At 41.5% G+C, this 13,072-nt stretch overlaps 1 long non-coding RNA gene across 1 annotated transcript in view; it reads right to left on the bottom strand.

Moving 5' to 3' along the window:
• The window catches only part of LOC108445961, a 12,923-nt gene extending 3,674 nt beyond the window's left edge, over nt 1-9,249 (bottom strand). Inside the window, exons 1-3 of the long non-coding RNA XR_001861055.1 lie at nt 5,972-9,249; nt 2,064-2,238; nt 1,862-1,959 (exon numbers count right to left, since the gene is read on the bottom strand). This is a non-coding gene — a long non-coding RNA (uncharacterized LOC108445961). The remainder of the gene's footprint in view (nt 1-1,861; nt 1,960-2,063; nt 2,239-5,971) is intronic.
• Nucleotides 9,250-13,072: the final 3,823 nt, after the last annotated feature.

Raw genomic sequence — 13,072 nt, 5'->3', positions numbered from 1 at the left:
TAAGGAATTGATGGTACTTAGAGATCAGTGCCTGGCAATGCTAACGAAAGGCCTGATTAGTGTGAAGTCTTTGAGACACTAAGTTTGTGTCCAAACATTCAAATGTTTTATCATTTTTGACATCACAAACTGGATTTTCTATCTAAAATGTCTTCAATCCAGCACAATCTCATAAGTGTCTTCTCTGGAGTGCCTCTAGATTTATAGAGCTCAAGAACAGAAATTCGCTCTGTATTTTTTTTCTCTTACAATCAATGCTAGAAGGCTTGCCAAGCTTCTGCCTTCATGTATATTTGGCACTCAAATCAAAAAATGAGCACTGGAGAGGGGGAAAGCCTGGTTTGCTAAGAATTTTATCTGCCAGGCAATAAGTTATGTATTTGGGGCGTAAAAAAAGTGATGTGCAAAAATAGGTTTAAACCCAATTTGCTCCCTCACACAGCTGGACCAGGGTAGGTGACCTGAGGGATACTCTCAGTCATGTTGACTACCAAGACCTGCTGGAGGAAGGAAATGACCTGACTGGAAGATGTCCAGCCTAGCCTGTGGTGACAACAAAAGCTGCTCCACTGGAGGTGCTTAGGACTTCCATGCTCATAGCCAACAACATCAACTTCTGACTTGCCAGGCAAGACAGGTCACGGGAACCCAGCACAAATGAATGATCCACTTTCTAGATCATCTTCAAGGATAAAGAGTCTTAATGCAGGCATTACTAAATTACAGAGCTTCAAAATTACACTGCTGAAGTTTCATTAAGCTGTGAAAGCAGCCGGGCACTGGGTACTGACAGTAGTTCAGCCACACCACAAGTGCTCAGTCTCAGTTCTGCTGCAGCTCCATAGTAGGCAGCAAGGCAATAACCAGGAGCTCGAAAAAAGAGGTGCATGAGTCACTGCCAAAATGTACTGAGCTCTCATTCAGCTGTGTAACAGCTGTTTTGAAGCCATCACATAAACATTTTCATTAAAAAATAAGGAAGCTCATTGGAAAACCCTAAAAAAAAGCCCCATGAACCTGCCTGCATAGAAGTACGATGCAAAGAGGCTGGCCCAGGCATCACTTGCAAGTGAAGCTCAGACTATCAAATCTCCCAGATAAGGCACAAGCCAAGGAAAAGGTTTGGTGTGTTATTCTGGCTATGGAGGGAAAGGGTGCTCTATCATCTGCTGATATAGGTACATGTTAAATACTGCTTTTGTTGACTAATTGCAAGAGAGGAATCTGAAGGGAGCTGACTGAAAGAGACTGGCACCTCTAACAGCTGTCTTGTGAAGTTTGTGTGACGGTGATACAAAAACAGTCATGGGCAGATCTTTGACCATGAGGGCAGAATGCAGGTGCATGCACAGTCTTTGGAAGCTGTCAGGAGTGGACAGGAGATGGAATAGGATCATAGAATCATAGAACGGTTTGGGTTGGAAGGAACTTTATAGATTTCCTAGTTCCAACCCCTCTGCCATAGACAGGGACACCTTCCACTAGACCAGGCTCCTCAAAGTCCCATCCAACCTGAGATAATTTCCTTCTATGTATGTTATATACAACACATAGACAAACAATGAAAAAGGCACATACTAGGGTTTCCGACATGCTTTCCTTGTAGGAGTCCCATTTAGGAACAGATCATTTTAAAATTCTGGCATTTCTGTGTAAGAAAACATCATGCTCCCTCCCAGCCCTGTATAGATGGCAAGTGTTTCTCTGATTGCAAGGTCATGATTAGGTCTGGCAGGTGAAATACAAACCATTAGAAAAAACACAATGCTGTTCAGTAAGCAACACTATCTGCCCTGACCAACCCAGTGAGAAGAAACTGAAATTATGGAATAAATGCCTTGACACCTAAACTATGGAATACCTTTAATTAGTGGGATAGGTTCCCTTCCTCCAGAGGCAGGTTTGCACTACTGTCAGAAACTCTGGTTTGTTCTCACTCACCTCAGGGCAGCTGAGTTTCTGTTAAGACAGAGGAAAGGTAAAAAGTCTGATAAACACTGTTAGAAGACTCTCTTATCTGAAAAGATGCAGTGCATCATGCAAAGAGGACAAATTCCATTTACCTCAAGCTGTAACACTGTGATGTCTGTGTTGGCTGCCAGTGGTATCAGTGCTGTCGTGTCTTTTTTGACTCTTCTACAGAGATATTCCATTTCCCTCCTTCACAGGCATCATAAATGGTAGTTTATGGTTCCTTATGCAGAGGGACTCCTTATTTCGTACATTGCAAAACACCATCTGAGTAAAAGGGAAAAGGTGGAATGGTATTTTTGTTTCTGCCTGAAAAAGCAGATCCATACCATAACTACACAGACAAATGCAGGAAGTGGGATGTATAAACACTTACATTTTCAACTCAAATGCCAACATTTCTGGGCATGCTGCCCCAGACAGTCTGGTGTTTGAGTAAATCCCAGCTCTTGGAGAGATTTCTGCACTTTGAGAAGTAAAAGTGCCTCTCAGAAATGCCATTCACCTTGGCCGTTTGGAGCAGAGAGGCCCAGAATTTTCTGCTTTTCTGCTCGTGTGTTCCTAAGAGGCCCAAGGTGAGGGGGAGCAACCCAAAGTTCAGTCAAATTAGAGAGGGCTCTTACACCATAGAGGCACACATGACTGATACACCTTTTGAGCAGACATCATATGGCTGAAAGGTGACTTCTCTGGATGCTCCAAGAACCAGAGCCACAGCACTAAAGATGTAGGACCAAACAGCAGGCCACTACAGAAGCTCAGAGCTTGTGTGTCGAAAGCTCTGGTTCCATGAGGTAGCTCAATGTTGGCCTGAAAAAAACAAATTTGGAAGACATTGACTTTCAAATAATAATCTGCATGCAAGTGATGTTCTTTTAGGAAACTGTGGACCTAAAAAAGGAAGTTTAAAGTGGGTGCAATAAAAAAACAGTCTAAGATGAAGGAGGACATTCTGCTCTCACTGGCATCAACACTGCCACTCTTACTGAATTCAGAATTCAAGATGTTTGCTGATAGAATACAGAACATTCACCTTCATTCCAGGCAAGTGGAAATATTTTGAAAGGATGCTGGAGCCTCCCATGAAGTGCTGTGAATAGTGATAGAAGAAAGCAACACTGTATCTGATCTATTGAAATCAGAACAATGCTGTGCTCTCCTTTTGGAGCAAGCCTTTCTGGCTGCAGCTGTCATGAGGAGGATGTGACATCAAAGGCTCTAGTCTAAATGGGCAAAGCAATAATTACCCTTTAATCTTCCTTTAATTTTTTATCCCTGCTTCGGAGTCCTCAGTGTAAGTGCATGCAGATATTCAGGTAGATACCCAACTCCCTGTTTTCCAGACACAAGTGGATAGATAAATGTTTAAGTAGCATCCTTTCTCCTACAAGTAAGGGTAGGTGGATACTTCCTCACCTTCAAACAATTAAATGTTGTAAATACTCAACTCCCCTTTTCACCATGTTTCTCACTTTTTTATTTAGTTATTACAGGAGAAAGATTAAACACACTGGCTACAGTCTGCACGGTCTAGTGAACTGGACTAATAATGGTTTTCCTGCCATCAGAAAACATGACATTTTTGCATCCCATGTCCAGCACTGAGCTACCTGAAGCAGAATGGAAGACATAATGGATCTGTGTTGGAAAGTGCCTCCCTTTCACTGTTAGCCTGACCAGCTTCAGTAAGCCACCTACTCTGTACTGTACCACCATGCTGTACTGCTCTTCTTACCTCATACACATTGTTGGATTCTGCTTGATCCTCACAGATTAAAAGTGCTTACTCAGGGGAAAGTTAGAGTAATATCTGGCAGTATATTCTAGTGCATATTCCTTACTATCTTTTTTTAATTGTGATAACTATGCCGTTATCTCCAGTTCCAGGAGCTGCAGGTTACAGTTTTGGACTCTGCTGTACCCAACACTCGGCCTCTGAGGTTTAAGGCTTTGTCTTCATTCCCACGCTCATTTGTGGTATCTGCACCTACACAGGCCAGCCCTGGAGCCTGAAAATCCATCAGGACAGGAGAGACAGAGGATCGATTTCTATGGGATGCTAATTTGAAAACCATGCTTGGTTTCTAAGCGGTATTTTAGAGCAGGCACAAGTAAACTATCAAATGGACAACAAACTTTTAAGAAAAGCAGTCCTTCAGACAACTCTGCATTTTTTAGTGGACAAAGCTGTTACAGATTAAAAGTAGTCAATTTCCAGATACCCAGGAACATTAAATCAGTTTGGGACAGCTGTGCTAGTTTCAAGAAGCCTACAGAAAAATTGCACTTGGCAATAGCTCTCTTCTCAGTAATTGTGCCTACTCCTAGATCTTTCTGCCACTTCATCTATTTTATTTTGGTTTTCAGTCCAAAGAAGGGTAATGAAGCTGGTGAGAGGTCTAAAACACAAATCTTAGAAGGGGCAGCTGAGCAACATTGGGGTGTTTAGCCTGGAGAAAATGAAGCTCAGAGGGAACTTCATTGCTCTCCAGAGCAAAGGTGGAGGCCAGTCTCTTCTCTCAGGTGACAACTGACAAGACAAGAGGAAATGGCCTCAAGTTGTGTCAGGGGAGGTTTAGATCAGATATTAGAAAAAATTTCTTCCCTGAAAGGGTTGTCAAGCATTGGAACAGGCTGTCCAGGGAAGGGCTGGAGTCACTATCCCTGGAAGTACTTAAGACACGTAGATGTGGCACCTGGGAACGCGGTTTGGTGGTGGGCTTGGCAGTGGTTGGATTCGATAATCTGAAAGGTTCTTTCCAACCTCAATGATAAAAAAATGACTTTTTTACAACTATTTACCATTCAAAAATCAGATTAATACAATGTACTGAATGTATGTTAGATTCTGGTAGGATATATGGCCTAATTTTAATTCCTACACTTTGAATGAAGATTGATTTTATGCAACATTGAAAGCACTCACCTCTCTGTAAGGCATTTAGCACAGGGGTGTAGCAGCTCTCAGCTCCTCCAGTGCAGTGATCAATAATGTGACACATTACTCTTGTGCCACAGCAAGTGACATATGGCCATGTAGCTGCACATTATAATTAACCACTGATTAACAACAGAAAGAGGATTGACTGTTACATCCAATTAACTTGCCTTCCTTTCAGCTGACAAGCAGCTGAGTGCTGAACATTTAATATACTTTTCACAAATTTCCTTCTCTGCAAGTATTATAATTGCTGTAATTAGCACAGATCAACTATGACAGCAAAACTCTCATTTCATCTATACAATGCAGTAGCTTATAAAAAGTTAGGGTTTATCTGTTTTATTATTTAGCTAACCAGTATTTCTCTTCTATCACATGTTCTCATAGAATTCCATGTAGTTTTCCAGATAATTCAGTCAACTTTTAGATAACTTTCTCTGCAGAAAATTTTCCCAAGAAATATGGTTGGGATGAGTTCAGTTGATGACAGTCATGTGCACACCTACAAAGATGTGTACCTGTGTGAAAAATGATCCAGGTGTCTCACATTTGCTGTTGAACAAGTCAGTATTTTCTCTCATGCTGTTTCCTTTTCTTTGCACTGCATATATATGCCAAGGCACCCTGAACCTCCTTTTTTACTTTCTTCTGTTTTCCATATGGTGGTCTGCTCACATTCCCTAAGAGGGTGTTTTTTTTGACTTGCATTTTGATTTGGCTGCCAGAATAGTGTAGAGGTTAGAGGAGGTGACTGGCAAGGCTGGAGAGGAGTTTATGCTAGCTAATAATTTGCCTACTGAGCAGATACTGAAAAACTAAAGCAAAAGTGGTCAAGTCAGATCAGGCTTCTGACAAAAGGACCCACAAAGTGCCTTCAGGACTGTAACCCTGCTGAGCTTCATGTCATCCATTCAGGCAATGAAAGCCACACAGAAAAAGGTTAATGCAAGTACTTTGTGTAGCACAGTCCCACAAACCACATAGAGATTTCTATTACATTTGCTTAAACCTCAAGGAAATGTTATGTGCTGTGATAACTGAGAGCAGACCAGCACTGACCTTGTGAGTCACCAGATTGTTCTTCCTGGCATAAGGAGTCCCCTCTGTTCAGAGCGTGGTGCCACGTAAGGGAAGCTGTGGGGTCACCGTGGTGCCTGCGGAGGGAATGATGCACAGCTCAGGCTGGGCACTGCCCGGGCTGCCCGACCTCCCACTGGCATTTCCGAGAGGCAGCGGTGAGTGACACTGACCGCAGGAACACCTTTGGCCTTTGGATGTGCATCACTCCATCCTTGTACTGACAGGCCACGGGGTGGCAATGTCAATCTTCTGGAAAATACTTTCTTACATTTGCTTCCTGCTCCTCCCACTTCGTGTTTTTTCCCTTGTTCTCTTTTTATAGTGAAGGAGTCTGTACTTACGTTTTAATTTCCTTTACAGAAGTTGAATTCCGCTTTTTCTTCTAGCAGTAGTTCACCACAAAGACTTTCTGACCCCACTAGACTGGACCTTCTCTTCTGCTCCCTCTTCATTCAGTTCCTTACGGGTGCTCAAGTATATTCCTTAAATTAATTTTATGTTCAGTGCCAACTTTCCATACAAGATTCCTCTCCTTCTTAAGGTGGCAAATGCCACAGACTGTGTCCTTTTTCTTTGAGCATTTCATTTTTTGCTTTCCAAAAGGTACCAGTTATGCATTTCTTGACAGCAAAGCACAAGAAGAAAATCATCACCACTTACACCTATGTAGAAGAGTGCAGCCACCAGTGCTGCCCACAAATGCTCTCCTAGTCCTGTGGTAGGTTGTTTTCAGGACTAAATTCCCTGTATTTGTTACTGTGGTAGTTCCAGCACTTCGCTTCCTCTCCAAGAAGGAAGCAGAGGCAGGGAAGGGGCAGAATGCCTAGCACAAGCTCTGCCTGATGGGAAGATACCTGCCCTTGCAGTCAGGTGGGAGCCACGGGAGAAGAGATTTCTTCCAAAAGCTCTCCCAGCTTTGTGTGTGTCTCATTTTGTGCAGTTTCTTCATTCATTCAGAAGTGCCCCCAGAGACAGGCAGAGAGGAAGCGACATTTTGAACTGCTCTTAAAGCTTCTGGTTTCGCCTCCCATTCACCTCTTTTCCCACAGCTCAGTACAAAGTGTGCTTTGTATGACACATTCCTCCTTTCAAGCATGAAACAGAACTATCCCTCAGCACTTCTGCTGTACACTGCCTACTCTTATTGGAGTAGGAAGGAATAATTACAGGGATTATGAACGTGGTACTGAATGTCAAGGCTTATTAAAACTGTTCAATATCTCAAGAGCAAATCAAGATTCTTCCAAGGGGCTGCTTTTCTGCCTGAAATTGAATTACGGCATCGAGTACCTTATAAGTAGATCTACCTAGTAACTAATTTTGTTGGTGTATTTAAGAAGTTGCTCATCTCACCATTACCAGAATGCGTCAAAACTCTTTGTGCTCCGAACCATCACCCTTTTTTACCCAGTACTGCTCCTAAGGTACAGTAACACCCTGACATTCATCGAGAATGGGGCACACATATCGTGCTGCAGTACATATCACACATGCCAGGTTTTATGAAAAAGGTGGGTCATACAGTGTGGATCTTGGAGAAATCCATTGCTCAGTAATTTCCTATTCATCCATAAGCACGTTTTATTTTGTGTAGTAATGCCAAAGCAGGGAACTAGCAGAAATTGTTCAATGTTTTTGTAGCATGGCTTCCTATGCTGGCAGCACAAAAAAGCAAGTTCTCATGGATAACCAAGACAGCTTAAAGTTATGAATTTGATACAGCATGCAAGGGAGTCAAGGAGTTCTTTCCCAACCCAAATACTTAAGAATCAAGATTTGTCAGAAGACTCAGCTAGAGCTGAATATGTATCATCCAGTTGTAAGGAAGCTTTAACAGCCTTGATGTTATTCTACCTTAAAATTCAAAAGCTAGTAAAGGTATTACATACTTTTAAGTGGGATCATAAAACAAGAATAGCAGAAATGAGAATGATATAGAGAGATTTGTGCTCTATTTCTTTCCTCCTTCCCTACTTTAGACATTTGAAAATGGTTGAAAATGCAACTACTTTGTGATTAGTCACATAATCTGAACAGATGCAGTTTGAATCTTAAATCCCAGCACCTGTCCACATAATTTCAAGCTGATTTTTACAGCCTGGCCAGAGAACCACTAAACCAGATCTATTCTTCCTAGACATCTGCCTGCTTGTAAGGCCTTTAGCAAAGGGGACAGCTGCTGACATTCAGAGCTCTTCTGAAACCACTGATGCTGTGCTAAAGCTTCTTTTGGCTTAATTCAGCAAGAAAGGGAACATAGGGATTCAATTCAGTCAGAATCAGTAGGAAGGCAGCAATGCTAAGCCAGTTGTTCAGGGTGAGAAGGGAGGAAGAGATGGGATAAACACCTCAGGGGTGTCAGAAAGGATTTTCCTAGCTCAGGATGTTCTGAATCGGTTTGACAGTGCCTGTATCTTTCTCCAGTCAATACAGGGAGCGATGGAATCAGTAGTTTCACTAAAGAGCAGCTGGATTGGTATTTTCTAACAGCTGAAATGAGGAATATAAATCCCAGTGAACTAACAAGTAAACAATTTCCTAGGAAACATCAATGCTATTACTTTGTGAATGTATTTCTACTGATTCATTATAGTAGATTTCTTAAACACCAAAATTTTAGGGGCAAGACAGTCTGCTGAAAGATGACATTTGGTATGACAGTTGGTTCACAAAATGTTACCATATATAATACTACCCTGATTCCCTCCCAATTATTAGTGAAGTCTGAACTGCAGGTTATTAACAATAATGAAAGCACAATGCATTTTCACAACTAAAAAAGCAAAAGGAAAAAATAGAGGAGTATTGTGATTTTTTAAAAAAATGAAACATCTTCAAGGAATTCTTTCAAGAGCCTTTACAATTTAAACTCGCATCAATTTACTCTTGGCAGATAAAACTATGAGGAAAATATACCAGTGACAATACAACCTTTCAGTGCACAGCTACACCTACTTTAGATAGTATCCTAGGCCATCAACACCAGTGCTGGTCCAAGCCTTTGCCAGCTCCAGCAGTCTCCATGACAGTTCTACAATCTCCATACCTTGATAGCTGAACACATTATGTGTAAAATGTGATGTGTAAAATGTGTATATACACACATATGTTTTGCATGTAATTTTAAATGAGTGATATTCAGTGATTCAGTGAAATCTAAGATGACTGACAAGAGCACGTAATGAGATAAGGGTTAATGGATTCAAACTGAGAGTAAGTTTACATTAGATATTAGGAAAAACTTCCTTACTGAGAGGGTGGTGAGGCACTGGAACAGGTTGCCCAGAGAAGTTGTGGATGCCTCATCCCTGGAAGTCTCCAAAGTCAGGTTGGATGGGGCTCTGAGCAACCTGGGTTAGTGGGTGGCATCCCTGCCCATGGCAAGGGAACTGAAACCAGATGATCTTTCAAGTCCTTTCCAACCCAAACCATTCTGTGATTCTAAGATTTCATGCACAAAGAAAAAGTATCTTTCCAGAGAAAGCACTGAATATTCATTATTCTGGTTGACTATTTGTACTGCAGAAATGGTATCCACATCAAGGACTTCTTATGCCAACATGTGACCCACCTTCATTTATTTGTTGTGTGTTGTGGAGGCAGAAGCTGACATTTCTTCTCACCTCTGAGAAGTGCCCTCTCACAGTACCAAAACCTACCATCATACTCCAGACCAAGCAAGTCTGTGTGGAGGACAGCCAGTATTAGTCAGCACTACTGATGAGAACAACAAGCAGGCAGCTTGTCAGAAGTGCTGCATGACTCAGACTGACTTCCACAAGTCCTTCTGCGCCATTAAATGTCTGTATTGTCCCTGCACATGTAGAGTAACAGATGATTAAACACAACCTTATTTTAGGAATCAAGTTAACGAAGCGAGCGCCGTGCAACGTGAAGGCTTGTTTCACAAAGGCTTCTGCAGTCTCACAGTGACATTCTTCCCACTGCCCTGACTTAGCAGGTGTATTTATTACCTGGCAGCTGTGGGCTGGGAGAAAACCCCCATACTGAAGTCATCTTTAATACAGAGCCAAATTAACATGAAAAACAACTATTACAAGCTCAGTGCAAGCAACCAGCTGTGAAGTCTGTAGGAACAAATGTAATTTCTGTAACTGGTTACTAATTGCCTGTAATATTTCCACACATCCCTTTCCCTGTGAATTGTCCAGCAGGCTCTTGGCTACTCTCATCCTTCAAATACAGGCAGTATTTTCGAGTACCACGTTTTGGGAAGAGAAAAGGTGTTGAAATTCATGTTGTCCTTCACTAATCAACAGCTATTCCAGCCTGAAACGATGTTAAGAACCCATTTTAAGCCCTGCCTTTCATTCACTGTTAACTGAAATTGCAAATCCTAAACACTTACAGGACAATCACAGCATCAAGTCTTAATTTGTACCTTTTGCAAAGGAAAACTTTTTACCTATTCTGATGTTTGGACTCAGATTTCCCTTCTCACCTATTTAAATGAAGGGAAATTGAGTTTTGCCCATTCAAAAGACACAGTCAAAGACTGACATCTGAATAAAAGGAAACTACACAGTGAGATCTCCTGCTGCTGCCCTCTACTACAGCTCTTTCAGTCATCCAGGTTTCTCTACAGCATTGCACCAGACACTACATTTGTAAGGGGAAAGGAAAAAAAACCCTGAACTGAATGCAGGATCCCAACCCTGGACCTACAGAACAGAGCTTGCCTTGCACAGGCATCTCCCTGCGGTTGCCTATGGGAGACCATAGAAAGGCCCAGGAGAGCTGGAGGATGTTCAAGAACCATCTCTTCCAGGTTTAAGAATGGTCTATGGCTACACACAGAAAAGCAAGCAGAGGTGACAGAAGGCATGGAAGCATGAACAAGGAGCTCCTGACTGGACATGAAAAAGCAGCATACAACAGGTGGAAGCAAGAGCAGGCCACCTGGGGAGATGCAACATCCAAGCACACACAGGTGGGGTTAGGAAAGGCAAAGCCCAAATGAAGTGGAATGTGGCAAGGAAGGTGAAGGGAAACAAAGAGAGCATCAGCAACAGGAAGACTAGGGAAAAATATGCACCACAGCTGAGTGGGGCAGAGGACCTGCTGAGAGAAGATACAGAGAAGGCCAAGGTACTCACTACCACTTTTGCTTCTGTTGTCAGCAGCATGAGCAGCCCCCAGGAGCCCTGGACATGCTGCAGATAATGGCTGTGTATCAAACCACTGTTAATACTCACACCTACCAAGCTGCCCAAGTAGTGCTGCACTACTGACAGGACCCCCATGTGCTTCTGCCAACTCACCTGCTTCAATTTCACCCATCAGTGCTTCTCAGCCATGGTGTCCTTCCTGACAGGGCTGCATCTGCATTTGCATCCATTGTATAAAATGGGTATTCAGCACATTTTAAGTAATGCAGTCAACCTTAATGTGACTTCTGGATGTGTAGAATGAAAACTGAACAAATACGTTGCTATGTCGTGTATTTCAACAAAGTCTGTAAAGATGCAAAATTTTCTGCTGTACAAAGTATTTACAAAAGTACACAACTTCAAAAAAACCCAATTTATTTTACTGCCAAAATTATTAAACACTAAAAAGACAAATCTTGTAGCCTATACATTAGGAATGTAAGTTTTCATGTACAATTAAGAGAACACTTCACTGCAAAAAAGGTGAAAAACTGTGCTACTAAAACAGTGTCACATAATGAGCTGAAGAATGAAAGTGTGGCAGTTGCTTAAATCCAGGTTCTCATGTGAAGATCGACATCTATAGACTGATGCAGATATTCCACAGACTTCAGGGAATATCAAGAAATGTGCACATCTAGTCTTAGAAGTAGAATTATACAAATACAAAAGGCAATATATTACACATTTATTTACAGCACTGTAAGCCTCAAACACTGGCAAAAGGTATTTGGACAATTACATTAGAAATTTCTAGAATTTCTCATAGAAAACCTCCTTAGAGAAAAGTGTGGCTAAAATAGCTCTGTATTTCTGTACCTTTCAAATTTGTTAGGTAATCAAGGCAATTCAAGACATTTAAATCCATTCAGAAAAGTCATTGCAGCTCTACAGCAAGTGGTTAGAGGCCATACACTTTTTGCACAAATGTTACATATTCTCACAACAAAAATAATTCTTAGCTTCAATGAGTTTTGCAAGTGTTGCTGTTCAAAGCCATCCTTGGAAACAGTGCCCTCTGATTTGGAACAGTAAGGTCAGTTCTAAACGCCAGCATTGAAACAACTTCTCTTGTTACAATGTGAGATGATTCACTCCTACATAACATTTTCCCTGCAGAATGGTGCAGCTGTGTACGTTTGGAAGGTATTCATCAGAACTACCCACTCCCAGGCAGGCTGTAATATGTGGTGTCTTAATAGGTTTCCTTTACACTGTTAGAAGACATCTACTTCTTTAACAAAGATTTTCCATTTGACAGTCTGAAGTGATTGTATAATGCTCAAACCCCCAGAGTCTGACATTTTAGAAATATCTGCTTCCTGCCCTACTTCCCTCTCCCCACCCCTCTCCTAATCCTGCACCATGGATATTTGGACAACAAATAATTCTGCCCTCACTCTCCCTTACTGTGCCTTTTTTTTTGTTTTCATTGTGAACTTTTCAATTTTTGAGAAAAGAAAGAAGCACAACTCAAAAGTTTTGGTACTCAGGAAAGAAATTCTTTAGACTGGATCAGTAGGAAGGTGTGATGTCAGCTCACAAAAACACACTCACTGGGTAATGTGCTCCAGAGACCAATACATATGTGTTTATATGAAGCCACATATGTATGGACAGAATAGTCTTTAGTACCAAGAACCTTTCATCATTTTCTCAAAAAAGCATGAAGATTTATGTTATTTCAGTTGTAGCAATACAAGCCTATGTCTTGGGTTCAAGCCAGACCAGCTGGATAAAATAAAATGATAAACTAACTTCATTTCAACACCATTTGGCTTGTAGCCAAGAGTACTGGAAACATTATGTTGCATATCTACACTTTATGGCATTTTAGATCCTAATTTGAAATCCTAATTATTTAGAGCTAAATCTTCCTAGTATAATAAATATCTTTTATACCAATACC

This window comes from Corvus brachyrhynchos, unplaced genomic scaffold, assembly GCF_000691975.1.
Source record: "Corvus brachyrhynchos isolate BGI_N302 unplaced genomic scaffold, ASM69197v1 scaffold84, whole genome shotgun sequence".
Lineage (NCBI taxonomy): Eukaryota > Metazoa > Chordata > Aves > Passeriformes > Corvidae > Corvus > Corvus brachyrhynchos.
This window is presented reverse-complemented; position numbering and strand designations above follow the sequence as displayed.